The sequence below is a fragment of the Rhipicephalus sanguineus genome, chromosome 1, assembly GCF_013339695.2.
Source record: "Rhipicephalus sanguineus isolate Rsan-2018 chromosome 1, BIME_Rsan_1.4, whole genome shotgun sequence".
Taxonomy (NCBI): domain Eukaryota; kingdom Metazoa; phylum Arthropoda; class Arachnida; order Ixodida; family Ixodidae; genus Rhipicephalus; species Rhipicephalus sanguineus.
This window is the reverse complement of record NC_051176.1, coordinates 187,385,906-187,401,177: the sequence shown is the minus strand read 5'-3', so window position 1 is coordinate 187,401,177 and position 15,272 is coordinate 187,385,906. Positions and strand designations below refer to the sequence as shown.

The 15,272-nt window shown below is 44.7% G+C and overlaps 1 long non-coding RNA gene across 1 annotated transcript in view; it reads right to left on the bottom strand.

Annotated features, from left to right (window-relative positions):
* LOC119403929 (uncharacterized) overlaps positions 1-15,272 on the bottom strand; it is a 148,254-nt gene that overhangs the window by 59,265 nt on the left and 73,717 nt on the right. Inside the window, exons 2-3 of the long non-coding RNA XR_005186111.2 lie at positions 1,946-1,989; positions 1,218-1,303 (exon numbers count right to left, since the gene is read on the bottom strand). This is a non-coding gene — a long non-coding RNA (uncharacterized LOC119403929). The remainder of the gene's footprint in view (positions 1-1,217; positions 1,304-1,945; positions 1,990-15,272) is intronic.

The window sequence follows — 15,272 nt, the reverse complement described above, 5'->3', positions numbered from 1 at the left end:
CGGAAGTCGTGCAAGGCATGCCGGTCACGCTGGCGCGGAGTATGAAAACACTGACAGCCGGGACGACCAGCGAAGCGCCGGCCAAACCAACGCTGTCTGTCGCCTTGTGCACAGCAGACGCTCGCTGTAGCGGCCTAAGCGCCGAAGTTAGCGGTGCCCTCGGCTGCGTCACTTCCGCCGCCTTGCCAATACTGACGTCACAGACGCAATGTTGCCAATAATTGTGGGAAGCCAGGAGGGCGTTTGCAGACAATCTTCAAAATTCATTTGCAAACAATCTGCGCATGTCTCAAGCCTGTAATTTGGCATAAATGACGGAAACGTGCAAAGGAACGTACCCAGCGAATTTCATTGAGATCCATCGACCTCGAAAAATCGCCGGAGTTGGCCTTTAAAATGTCTATATATATTCCTGGTGAGTAACTGTAATCTTCACTAATTAGGAACAGTAATTATGTATTTTTGTAAAGACGTTGCAATCTCACAAATGATGCTGAATAGTAAGGTAGTGATTGCATATCAGAAATTGCAGCGATAGCCCCAGTTTCGAGATATCGGCCTCAGCGTGTGCCAAAAAGTATATACACATCGGCGTTAAAGCGAAGCCTGCGTGAAGCACTTTGGGGTGGTCTTGACTAGCGTTTTCAACGGGATGCTGTCTGCAATGTGGGGTTAGCTTTATGTTGTCTCCTAAGCAGACATCTATTTACTCCTGTTCGGTTGCAATTCAATTTGTCTTAGTGGACGTAATTTAACACAATTAACCAGATAATTTATTAACTGACACTGTAGAGTAAATGCTTGACTATTAAATGGATAGGTAATCGACACAAAAATTTACACAACGGTATACGATTGCACATTGATGCAGCCTTATTTGTCTTCTGTAATTTTATTTTTGCGTTTTAGTTATACCTCTCCGTGAAACAAGCTGCTTAGTAAAACGCGCTACTTTTCATAAGCATTCGAACACTTGTATAACATAACACGTAGTAGCACCTGTAGTATAATTGTTGTTTAATAAGTTCAGTGAAAAACTTAGATGCGATTGGGTACTTTAATTTAGGATCTTAATACTGAAGAGATTATTTATATTTAAATTGTTGTTACGCGTGATCCAATGGGCAACCAACTGAATGCGTTAATGTAATGCCTTGGCAGCATGGCCTGCGCGTGTACAGTAGTCTGTCACCACAAATGAAGATGCAGCGACTCACTCAAATATTCAGCCTCGCTTCATGTGGCCCATGCGGCCTCCTCTATCCCGCCGTCCTGCTGATTAATGGCCACGTGGCGAAGACACCTAATAAGGCAACCGCAAATATTAGACATGCCAATCCGCAATGTTTGTTTATCATTATTAAACAGGACGCTCAAGTAGTCATTCATCTTTCAAGCCGCGCCGCGTTGCTACGCCGTCAGTGTACAAACACTCGACACGCATTTGCAGCGGGAGTAGACGTTGGCACGCGCTCAAAGTTCGATCCAATCTAATTACGACACTGCAGTCGTACCCGAAACGGTGCAGCCGCAACTCACACGGGACGCGCGTTAACGACGGCCTAGCCATAAAGCGCTGCAATTTTACGAGACGCTGCTCGGAGGTTGCTATACAACTGGTGGTGCCCCATGAGGCACTTTCTTCAACAGGCACCGACACCACGCTACTGGCTACGCTTATGCCGCGGTATTGTGGTTGCAACATGGAGAAGTGAAAGGGTGTACACAGCTGTTGACTCTAGCGAAAAAGTTTGACGGTAAACGTTATTTCAGTTTGCCGGCACACAGAAAACACGGCGTACGCTATAACGCAACATATGATAACGCCACCCGAGAGCCCTTGTGCCCAGCGATCCTTATGCAACAGGACGTTTGTATTTTTCCTTTGCAGCAACGTTGCAATCAGTGATACTAGCAGACAGACACGAATGGGAAAAAAACGTACCGGCAAGCCTTGTGTATCGGCGAAAGAGCTCATCCGTCCTCCGCCTGCAAAAAAAAAATTACGTATTGCGAAAAGCAAGTACGAACGTACGTTCAATATATATAATTTATTTTTTATACTAAACAAGCCATATCCTGTCATTTTACGAGCAGTATGTCAAGTCTAATAGGAGAAACAGTATAGATCTGGCTCTCATTAGTATATATAGTGGTGTCCCTTCCATTTCTTTCGTAACTACATGCACACGAAGAACATAAAATAGCTTTGTACTATGTAGCCATTACGCGGAAATGAAGCAAACAAAATATTTGAAGTGCTGTTTCAGAGCCCTTTATAAAAAGTATTCGTTAGCTAGGAGGGACCAGCAGAACTAATTAGGAGCATAATAGAGCCTACACTCTTTCGCAAGTGTTGCTTAAAGCGCAACAGTTGCGAAACAGCCCCAGTTATGCGAGCAACTCAGCATAAGCCGTATGGAATGACGTGAAGTGTGAAAGCCGAAACCGTGAACTTCGGTGACGGCTTGCGAAGTCCCCTGAGTGGGGAAACAGCGGTGCAGTGCTGCAAAAATGTACAAGTTCGAGCGCTTCTGGGGGTTCTCGTGACGACTTTTCAAACCATAGAAAACCATTTGGGCATTTCGAAAACCTGTCGAGCCCGGATAAGTGCTAACGAAAGACATTTTGATTGCAGGGCTCTGTCGTGCTAAGTGCGAAATATCAAAGAGCTTCGTTTCGCTCACGACCCGACGCGCGGCGCGGTTCGGCGACCGCGATTTGTGCCTGGCACGTCCAGTGAGGTAGAATTATAGTCTATTATTTAGGAGCTACTCTCCTTAGTATGTGCAAACTATAACACTCAAATGCGAGTCCACAAAAAGTCACGAATGCAGTGAGGGATTAAACTTTGCTGTCCACTAATATGAACTGTTTGATCATCCGCTGTAGTTGAGTGAAGTAGGAAGTTAACATTTGAGGTGATTTTTGCTTATTAGGGCCTTTTACGCAAGCTGCGACCCAACCAAAAAGTTCTAACTCATTGCTTTCGAGAAGTTAAACAGATATGTGGTAGTATAGGAGGATGGAAAGTTGGGCGAGTTGGTGTACTTCCATGATGAAATGGAACAGCGCGAAAAAAACCTGTCCTGATTTTTTTTTTTTTTTACGTTCCTTCCGCTGTGTCTACGTTTTTTAGGGCTGTTTCATTTCATCATGTGGTAATACATTCCCTGAAGCGTGCCTGGGAAAAATGTGACGGAATTGCCGCCTATAAAAAGTTCACAGGCCAATAAGAAAAGATAGTTATCGAAGTGAAACACCTTTATAGGAGCCCTGTAACACCTTTCTAAGTTGTCATCAAGATGACCTCACTATAGGTTTTGTTGCCTCACAAATCGATTGCTACAAAAAAAAATCTTCAAATCAGAAAAGTACACGCGCAGGTGCAGAGATTTGTCGCACGCTTTAAGCGCTTCCTCCCTGCTTTCGTCCCGACGAGTGCGCTGACAGCTACGCTGAGGGGGACGACAAAGGGGCAAGAACTACGTCAGTGCTAGTCGTGACCTCCAGCACTCTTTCTTGATTATTTTTTTTTCTTTTTTTTTTTTGAACGCGTCACTCACTTTCGGCGTGATCATGAGCATGTAGTGTACGTGGTGCCACCCTATGGTGGCCGCGTACACCATGGTGTACGCTGCAAGAGTGTATAACGTAGGGATCCAGCGAAATCGGCTTTCGTTATTGTGGTATATTCCAGAAAAATGCATTATGTCTCTATTGTTGCGGCCTCTTGAAGGGACGCGTGCTTCCGCTGGCTACGTGTTGCTCGTAACACTTCTCTTGCTGGATATTAATGAGAACTAACAGACAATAATGCCAAAGAAGGTATAGGGGATGTTAATGGTTGTAATTAGAATAAAGTGTGAAGAAAGTAAAGTGGACGAAAAGAATGTCATCTTTGGCATTATCGTCTGTTAGTTCTCATTAATATTGTGTCTAAGAAACGAGCCCTTAAAAGTCATTCTTTCCTTCAATCATAGCGAGGGTCTCGTTCTGGCAGACTTGATGCCTTCAGGTAATATGCGAGGAATTATTGGTCAGCTGCCAGCTCGTAAAAAAGATCACGTGCTATGTGACGCCAACAGGAAGAAAAAGAGTGTTCCACACTCGCCGCCATGGCTGCGACTGGCGCTGACTAACACTCCTAGGTTTAAATGCACATATATACCCAATAAAGTCGACGGGAGGATGACCGCCGCCGTAGCTCAGTGGTATACATAACCTTACAAAAATTTTATTGAAAAAACATAGAGAAGTTATTGAGCAATGTCAACAGATGGCACTGAAAACACATTGTGGATCAATAGAAAAACAGTTGAGAAAAGCTGTTGACAAGTATTGAAAATTGGCCCACGACTTTCAATTGAACGACCATTAAGCAAATCAACAATGATTTATAATTGAAAGAAAAAGAAACGTCAATTGAAAATACGTTGTGGATCAATAGAAAAACCGTTGAGCAAGCTGTTGCCCAGTATTGAAAATTGGCCCACGACTTTCAATTGAACGACCATTAAGCAAATCAATATTGATTTATTGTTGAAAAAACGGTGAACGTTAAATTGAAGCGTTGTTGATAGGGTTTTCACATTCAACACTGAAAGGTCAGTGAAACATGGGTGACGCTCACAGCCTGACTGAGATCATTCTTGATTTGGGAAAGCGGCCAAATGTAAATGCAAGTACATATGTACTGCAGGCCTAGCTAGGTCACCTTGGGCCTCCAGTACAGAAGGGGGGGGATCGGATATCTCTGTTCGTTCCGCGTTCGTTCTGGCGGTGTTACAGTCACAAAAGTGGGCGGTCCGCAGCTCTCTTCCGCCGAGAGGAAGAGGACAGCCAATCGTCAAGCGGTGAGCGGCGAGCTTTCCGGAAGTAGACGCGCATCGTTTGTCCTCGGCAAGGGGACCGTATATTTCAAAACGAAGTGTTTCTCGCCTTCTAATAAATACAGTTGTTATACGAAAAGATATTGTTTTTCTTTTCAAGCTCAAACAGTTTCTGAAACAGCAATAGGTTTGAGCGCTGATATTTATTAGTGTTACTTTTTCTAACGTGCTCGCTATGTGAAGTCACGCACGCGAAAAAAAAAAAGAGAAAAGTAGCGGTTGGCGCAGTTTTTCAAGATGTCGTCCCACCGGAATGTCTGGCTTGGCTTCCGGGTGTCGAATCGTCAAAAGGAGCTTCAGCTGGCTTTTATAAAATAGCACCCACAGATCGCTACGCCGTCGTTCACTGGGGCCGTCGTTCACGAGTGAGGACCGGGACGACACGTGGCAGTAGCTGGTAGCGCTTTTGAACTAAGTCCCTGCGCGTAAGACCACAGGCAGGCCCGTTCATTTTGTTCGCACTGTTCGTTTCGAGAACAGAAAGCGACGCCGCACTCACTCATGTCTTCAAACGCATCTCGCACCTCCAACCGCAAGAGAAGCACACGTCGCAAGCGCCATTTTCTCAAAATCAGCTGTTGCGGCAGCCGCAACCGCCGCATCATGCCGTGCGAAGCCGTTTGTTCGCTCGAGAGAACTTGTGTGAATGGTCTCGCGCTCCGTTCGTTTGTAGCAGACGACATGCTCGTTATGACGCGGTATGACGTCACCAAAAAATAAAACATCGAGCAAAAAGAAAAATGGCTACGCCCCTCAGAGACGTGGTTTTTTCCGGCTTCGGCCAATCGCGTACGCCGCCAGAATGGGTACAGAACGAACGGCGCAGAACAGAGATCTCCGATCACCCCACTCGTTATGCCGCGAATATGACGTCACCAAAAAAGAAAAGATCAAGCAAAAAAAAAAAGAAATGGCGACACCCCCGGCCTTGAGTGGCATCTCCCGCTTCAGCCAATCAGCGCGCTTGTTCTTCCCCATGAGAACGAACAAGCGGAACGAACAGATCTCCGATCGCCCCCAAGTGCCTACATTTTCATTTGCCCATGCTTTAAAAACAACAAAAAAATGCCAGGCCTGCGCGGAAAGCGCAGCACAGACACAGCGAAAGCTGGAAGAGCGGCATTTCTAGAGTCCCATTGTAAACTCTCGTGGAGCTACTAATACAAGTACACTAGCAAGGTCCCCACTACGCCATAAATCACAATAATTGTGAAATTGGGAAGCACCTACAACGCCATTATTCGTCATTGTGCGCAGAAGCGAGGTTCCAGCTACACATATGTAAGGCATTATCTGCACTTTGTTTACGTGACGACTGATGACGATGAAGAATTGTGGCTCAGCCCTTTGTAATGGGTTGGAAGCTTTAAACGGCTCACCAGTTACGTAATTCGCATTGTGTGACTCCCGGTCGCTATTTAACTCTCCCACCATGCAATATAACATACATTGACGTGAGAAAGAGAGACAGAGAGAGGTGGGAAGAACTTTGTTGAGACCCTGAGGAAATGGATGATGGGCTCATGGGCTTCCTTGGCAACCAATGCAAGTGCACTTGCGAGGAACCCACTACGCTATAAATCATAATTTCTGTGAAGTAGGGCAGCAGCCACTATGCCCTTTTTCGTCATTCAACGGAGAGCCGTGGTACCCGCTAAAACATGTAAGACATCATGCGCATTTTGTTGGTGTTGTGCCTGATGACGATGAAGAATTATTGCAGAGCCCCTTGTAGTGGGTTGGAAGCATCCAACAGCCCACACGTTGCGCAAGTCGCATTGTGGGACGCCTGGTTACAGAATTCGCGTTGTGTGGTGCGCGGTTGTTATTTCACTCTTCTACCACACTAAATTACATATGTTAATGTGGTTCCTTCTGGACATGAGGCCTGTATAGCGTCGTTTTGCGGCATGGCTCTGAGGTACAACACTGGGCTCCCACGCAGAGGACCCAGGTTCGAACCCCGTTCCATCCTGGAAATTTTTTCTTATTTCGTTTTTTTTTTATTTCGAGCGATAGTGGTTACGAACACCGGCGGCGGCGGACAACTACGCCACCAAAAACGGCCGTTGAAATGATCTCATAACAGCTTTCGCTGTAATAATCTCAATTAAGCGACATAGCTTCAGATTGCTGCCAGCTGGAATAAAACCTTTAGCATCATCGTTTATGAATTCACTGCTTGTTTTTCACACGCTGTAAGGTGCAGCAAAGGAGGTAATGTTTAAAACTTACTCAAATCTGTATTATATCTCGAAGTCTATCACAGCCAAAGCTATATACCAGTCTCATCTACCAACAGATATTCACACAGGTCATATTTTAGCAGTATACATGACTCCCTTTGTCCATTCAGGTAGTGTTTGCAGGGGGCAAACACCTGTGAGTAAACGACACTTATACTTGCACCCGAGGTTGGCGACACCAAGGCACATGCCAAGCAGCAACACATTAACACTGCCATGAACTTCTGTTCTTCTCTATTAGCTTGTTTTAATGGACACTAGCCGAGTTTCCGTGTAACTTGGGAAAAAAAGAAGAGAACCGTTTTCTAAGTAAAATATTTATTTTTAAGCAACAACTTTTGTTCAAGCTTCTAAGTATTTGTGGTTTGACATAGCAAGAACTTCCCACTGTAATGTGCAAACCGCATCCAAGTTGACAAAACAAGTTAAACACTATGTAAAGCACCACTTTAATTAAATAAATTTTAAACAACTACAGGTATCAGAGGTAAAAAAGCGCATAAACACGGCTGACAAGGCACACACACTACGGGAAGAAATGTGCAGAAGGAGTGAACAGGGCTCATACTGGTTTCAAAGCCCAAATTCAAGGATCTTCAAGGATTCCTATAGAAGGTTCTTGGAGGATGGAAGGCAGCATCACAAGTACCAATTTTCTGCTCTAACAAAGTTTCCAAAACAATACGGACCAGCTTTATACATTTGAAATACAAAAATGGGATTCAGCCAAGTGAGAACCTAGAGACAATGAAGCCAAGGAAAGTATAAAGGACATAATTTGTAGGTTTTAACTGTAGAGTAGTATTTATGACATAAATGCAAATGAATTAAACAGGATGAAAAAACAACTTGCTGCTGATAGGGACCAAATCTACAACCTTGAGATAATGCGTCCGATACTCTACCTGATCACATTAGCTTCCTACTGTGCACAAAATTCTCAGCATTAATGCAGCTGCTGGGACATCTTTTATATTAAATAAGTAATCTTGTTCAGTTCCCCCGTCTCACATTTTCAGGCATTGAGAAACTGTTCAGTTTTATGACGGTGATGTGCGACGCTTCTACTTTTTCCGAGTACTGACGTGCTAAACAACAAAATGGTAATGACCGCTTCAAAATTTTATCCCCCATTTTTACAATTTGACCGTTGAATACATTTTTGACTGCATGCAGTCATCATGCTTCTCCTGTTTTTGGGCTTTGATAACAATTGAGTCAAGTGTGACTTGGATTTATGCCAGTAGAGCAAGCAACTTAGCAAATATCCTCTACATATAAAGTCAAGGTTCTTGCCTACACAAAAGAGCAATAACAATCACTACATGGGAGTCAATCACTAAGCCTGAGCAGCAATGCCGTCAGCTTTAGTCAGAAGTACTTGCTTTCTAGCACAAAGCATCAACTTTTTTTTCACATTTTGCCTGCATTATAGGACAGTGGATATTTGTTGAGCTAGAAGATCTATCACACGTAGTGAGCTTGCTATAGAAGAAGAGAAACTAGCATAAGCGCTGGAAGTGAAGTCGAGTCCCAAGGAGCCAAATCAAGAGAAAGGGTGAGAAGGCGGACCGACAGTTGCGGAAACGAAATGAATGATCGGTCAAGCAGTGATGCAAGTAAGGTAAACACAGTAGCGGAATCATCAATGAGCACGACATGTTCCCTCAGTTTGCTAGACAAATGTTGACCGAACACAGAAAGAAATTAGTATTGTCAATTTTGGACACTCTATGCTAAGAAATTCCAAGGGTTTTTAAGGGTTTCAGGGCTTTAAAAATGTACTTTTCATTTTCAAGGGTTTTCAATCATTTCAAGGACCTGCATGGCACCCTCATTAAAGGAGCAGATCACAATTTAATGTGGAATGTGTGCCCTATGAATACCACCAAAATATGTGATTACAAACTTGAAGCGTTATCGAGCGCTCACTTAATGCAACTGCGCATGAACTTACACATTACAATATTGCAACACCTGACTGGTAAATCGAGCAAGTTACTATCAATTTGAAATTGCCCATTTAAACACTATTCAAAAGTACATTGCACGCCGTCGTAATAAAAGCAGGAGAAAATACCTATTTGCTGAAAGGCGACAGCTAATCGACAAAATAGTAGTTTAACAAACTTCGTTTCTGGGCAAGTTCGTTTATATTCGAAAAGAAAGCCAACGTACTGCGTATACTGAATAGTAACAAAAACAGCAATACTGCACTGAACTCTGCTATTTATGTCTTCAAAAAGGCTGTTTTCCTGTGTTCAGCGTGACCGTTGTACCGCTTGGACATTGCGCTTTGCAGTATTCCATGAAATACGTTGTCCTTGGCAATGGAGAAACGAAGGCGGAAAGGCTATACAGTCCTTGCAGTTATTTTAGTTTCTTTTGTGAGTTACTGTGTTCGTTAAAAGTGCGATCTATAAGTACAAGACAAAATTTACAATGCGTTTCGATGCGTTTTTATAGCATCATTGATCCCAGGAGGGTTAGAGTTAAAGAACCCGTGCATACACAAAAAACGCCAGGCCTGCGCTAAACCCGCAGCACAGTCACAGCGAAAGCTGGAAGAGCGGCGTTTCTAGAGCCCGTTAAGCTCTCTTGGGGCTACAATACAAGTACACTAGAAAGGTACCCACTACGCCATAAATCACAATTTTTGTGAAGTTTGGAAGCACCTACTAAGCCATTATTCGTCATTCTGCGGAGAAGCGAGGCACCAGCTACACGTCTGTAAGGAATTATGTGCACTTTGTTCACGCGACGACTCATGACGATGAAGAATTATGGCTCAGCCCTTTGTAATGGGTTGGAATCTTTAAACGGCCCACCAGTTATGCAATTTGCATTGGGCGACGCCCGGTCGCTATTTCCTACTCCCGTCATGCTGTATAACATACGTTGACGTGGGAAAGAGACGGGGGGGGGGGGGGGGGGGAGCGAAGAACTTTACTGCGACCCCGAGGAAATGGATCATGCGCTTATGGGCTTCCTTGGCAACCAATACAAGTGCCCTTGCGAGGAACCCACTACGCTATAAATCATTGTAATTTTACTGAGACCCAGAGGAAGTGGATCATGCGCTTATGGGCTTCCTTGGCAACCAATACAAGTGCCCTTGCGAGGAACCCACTACGCTATAAATCATTGTAATTTTACTGAGACCCAGAGGAAGTGGATCATGCGTTTATGGGCTTCCTTGGCAACCAATCCAAGTGCACTTGCGAGGAACCCACTACGCTATAAATCATTGTAATTTTTGAGAAGTAGGGCAGCAGGCACTCTGCCATTTTTCGTCATTCTACGGAGAGCGTTGGTACCTGCTAAACCCATGTAAGGCATTACGCGCACTTTGTTGATGCTGTGCCTGATGACGATGTAGAATTATGGCAGGGTCCTTTGTAATGGGTTGGAAGCATTCAACAACATACTCGTTGCGCAATTCGCAGTGTGTGACGCCTGGTTACATAATTCGCGTTGTGCGATGCTTGGTGCTTATTTTACTCTTCTACCACGCCATATTGCATATGCTAATGTGGTTCCTTCCCGACATGAAGCCTGTATAGTACCTTTTAGCAAAGTATTTTCAAGCACCGGCATGGCTCAGAGGTTGAATACTGGGCTCCCACGCAGAGGACCCAGGTTCGAACCTCATTCCATCGTGGAATTTTTTTCTTATTTAGTTTTTTTTCTTATTTCGAGCGATACTGGTTACGGACACCGGCGGCGGCGGCGGCGGCGGCGGACAACTACGGCGCCAAAAACGGCCGGTGAAATGATCTCATAACAGCTTTCGCTATAAAACTGTCCTCAGATGGGTAAATAAGACATTAGTGGTAAATAACGATGAGAACGACCGACACGCACACGACTGGCGAAACCAGGGGGGAGGGGCGGGGGGCGCGTAGCGAGCGCGCGCCTCCAGACCGGCCTTGGTTTTACAATACAGGATCGGTCGAGAAGAGCGAACTGCGACGAATGTTCACAAAAGAAACGTGGAGTTTCAAAGGTAAGGGCGCGAGGAAGTTCTGTAGGTCCGGTGCACATATGGTTGGAGAAATGAAAGGGCGTACTTACGAAAACTGCCTTCATTATACTGGTTTGTGAACGTTTTGGCCGTGGCATGCAGCCTTTGTCAGAGTCAAGACTTCGACCAGCGCGGACGCGCGTTTGTGTGTGTGTGTGTGTGTGTGTGTGTGTGTGTGTGTGTGTGTGTGTGTGTGTGTGTGTGTGTGTGTGTGTGTGTGTGTGTGTGTGTGTGTGTGTGTGTGTGTGTGTGTGTGTGTGTGTGTGTGTGTGTGTTGGACTGACCTACAGTATTAACATTTATGAGGCATCGATTGCACTAAGTGAAATAAATGGGGCTTAATTAGCAGGGGTTTGTGGCGCGTGAACTACTTTAAGTCGCACGACAGCTCCATCGGCAGTGAATAACGCCTCGATGATTCTTCGACATAACTGCGTCAATGACATTTTTATTGCAAACTACTCAACAGAAATACTGATGAAATATTTCCTCAATTGTATTTCAAAATAACTGCGTCAATGAAATTTTTATTGCAAAGCGCTCAAGAGAAATATTGTTTACGAATTACGTCCTCATGCATTGGTATTTCAAAAGAAATGAGTAAATGGAATTTTTATTGCAAAATACTCAACAGAAATATTGTTTACGAATTATGTCCTGAATGGTATTTCGATTGAAATGAGTCAATGAAATATTTATTGCAAATTGCTCAACAGAAATATTGTTGAGGAAATATTCCCTCAATGGTATTTCGATTGAAATGAGTCAATGAAATATTTATTGCAGATTGCTCAACAGAAATATTATTGAGGAAACTTTGCCTTAATGGTATTTCGATAGAAGTGAGTCAATAACATTTTTATTGCGAACTGCTCAACAGAGATGTTGTTGACGAAGTATTGAAGCAAGTCAATGAGTATTGGGGAATCATTGATAATCAATAAAGTCAATAATTCGATCATACTCCGGCAGTGGAAAATCAACAGTCATTTTCATATATATAAGCATCGGACGCGTTATTCGAAGGTCGCAGGTTCGGTCCCTGGCGGCGGCAAGTTATCTTTTCGTCCACTTTACTTTCTTCACACTTTATCCTAATTACAACGAATAACATCCCCTATACTTTCTTTGCCATTATTGTCTGTTAGTTCTCATTAATATTGTGTCTAACTAAGAAACAAGCCCTTAAAAGTCGTATTCGTTCCTTCTCTTGCTGGAGAATGTTCTCGTAAAAGTTGTCCCACTTCACGCGGAAGTTCAGCTAAAGTGGCGAAAACCCCTCGTAGCCACCGCAACGTTGCTTGGTGCGTGCGATTTGTGCGATTTTGTGCGCGTTGGATCACATAAAATTTTTTAACTACGGTGCGGAACAAATCCAGGACATATAACGGTCCCGACAGGGACGGCGTGGAACTCGGGACGCTGTATAGAAAGTCGGGACAGTCCCGCGAAAATCCGGGACGGTTGGTGACCCTAAAATCAGCCAATGGCGGTGTCCTCCCCGCCTATGACGTAGTAGGGCCTGTCAATCACGAAATTTGCCGAGAGATAAGTTAGCGATTTCTAGCTGTCTTTGAATCGTATTTGTAAATTCCTTGCCGCGTGCTGCGCTCTAATATTGGGCTCACATTTTCACAGGGGTCTTGACTATCAATGAACAGCGTTTTCTGACCATGTTCTAAAAGCGTTGGAGGATCCCTTTAAGTGGCACGTAAAACACAGGCGTGGCTTAGCTATATGTATATTGCCCGAAAATGTCCCGTAGCTCCAACTTCGAGTCGCGCTGCAGGTGTCTAGCGCTGCTTCTTTATGCATATATCGGCAAAAGCCACGCAGCAGATGTTCCCGGACAAGCTCGTAAGAGGCTTTAATAAGAATAGTAAGATGACTGATGAACCAAAAGAGAAATGTTTCGCATAGACGACGCGCAGAAATGGCGCTTATAAGCATGTTAGTGCACTGGCAGTTTCATTAACAAATGAGGAAGTTTCATTCATTGGAAGCCATAAACATAGACCTCGAGACACAACAGTGTTAAGATGCTCACTGGCCTGACCCTGAAGTGTTACTCGTGCATGCGTGAGATTTGTTTTCCTCCTCCCATTGTATATATACTCTTCGTGATCTCATAAGATAAACAGTTCTTATTTCGCGCTTGTCCTGTCCACTAGTGATTCTTCCTGCGTCGTTTTTTGTGTGCCTCACTGTCTCTTAGCAGCGCGCCGCAGTACAACCAACTAGCCCCTACCCTGGCTCTTCTAGTATAAATGTGTAGGAATGATAGCGGCATCAGCGCTTCCAGTGTTAGTCCTCGCGCGCAAGACCGTCTTCTGACTTCGTACATCGTGATACATGGGAAGATTATGCAGGCCATATGAAATGCCCTCAGTTTCATCAACATTGCGAAGCACTTACATTATCTAGAAATGTTCTGTGGCGTCTCTTATTTGTAAAGGTGGGCGGCGCATTACCGCTGCCCGATGCGCAAGCTTGTGAAGCCACCGGAAGTTCCCCTGCTTGTCCCGGAAGCTTCTGTCTGCTGCGCTGCTCAATGCCCTCTAAGCTGTTTCGTGATCCCATTTGTTAATTTTTCTTTTTTTTTTAAGTGTCACTTATTGGGGTCGCTAGAACGAGACGAGAGGGCATGCAACAAGCAAAGATGCCGATAAATTTTCTCTAAACGCACTTTTTAAGATGAAAATATATAAACATCAGTCTGACTCGAAGTGCGCCTTTCTGTGGGAGGCATGTACGCTTGGCAATGGTTTTGAGCTGAGGTTGTATCTTTCTTTAGAATATGCGCAGTCATCGCCTGTTTACCACGCATAGACTCGCATGTTCCTTGTGTTTTACTTTTGCGGTAATGTTTGCAGTTTCATTTTTGCCTACAGTGGAGAGGTTTCACAAATGCCGCCCTGTGTGTCCCCAAGTGAACATGATTGTGTAAAGCAAGAAATAGAAGTCGGAAACTCGTGATTGGACAAGAACGCCTTCTAACTGATCGCTGCTCAGCTTTTGTATCAGACGAAATGTAGTACACAGATGATCAACAAATGCACTTCCACCCAACAGATGGACCCACCACCGCCCTACAGCTGTATTTTGATCTTGGCACTCTGCTGCAGCATAGCAGTCTACGATACGCGGTCGGCACGTTCCGCCACTTGCGCTAACCACAAGGACAGACGCTCGGACTGCCAGTGCTGAGAGACGCCCTCATCTGACAATGCGCACAGACAATTAAAGTAGCGTTCTAGTGCGGTCGTGTCTGTCTCTGCAGTGCAATGCATGCTAATCTTGATATACGATGCAATTAGGCATTTCACAAGACGCATGAAATGGTTTGACTCGGCAGCTTTCTCTGTTGTCTCCAAGGTGTATATTACATAAGATGACGGCAACTGTAGACCACCACGATTTTACTACTTGAAGAATGTTGACGGACTTCTGTTTGGCATCCTCATTGAGTGGCACGTCCCACAGGGAAGTTCGCCTGAGCATCACACACACAAAGCCTGCAGTGTAGCCAGTTACTTTGCCTACATATGCTGAGAGCGAAGGAAGACACATTGCCTCCCCTTCGAGTACTCTTTTTTTTTTTTTTTCAGGGCGCTCACAAACATGCAGGAGACCTCCACCAGCAGCCGATCATATCTCATTGGTGTTTCCTTGTAAAATGATTATTACGATTTCGGGGTACCTTGGCGTGAAACGCCTTCCCTGAAGTCTTTTCTTGTCGGCTTGGGCAGTTTACAGTGCAACAGGAAGACACTGATTAAAAGAAATAAAAGAAAGGAAACGCTCTCCTGCTGGCAGCAATCGGGTGGTCGCTGCTCGCTTTCGGGACAAGGCTGGCGGCTTCCGGCAGCTTTGCACCTGCGCGCTCGACGAGCGATCCAACACGCTCTAGCGGAGATCAGCGACAGAAACTGCCAGGTCCCGTGCCCTGTGGCTATATAGAGAAACTGCCAAAACATCCTGTTATTATAGATGCCTTATACTCATTTAAGATCGAGACGGCCGACAACGCCGAGTGCGACAACTGTGCCGTTGATGAAACTATTGAGCACCTTTTGTGTTACTGCCCAACATACGCAAACGAGAGGCTTC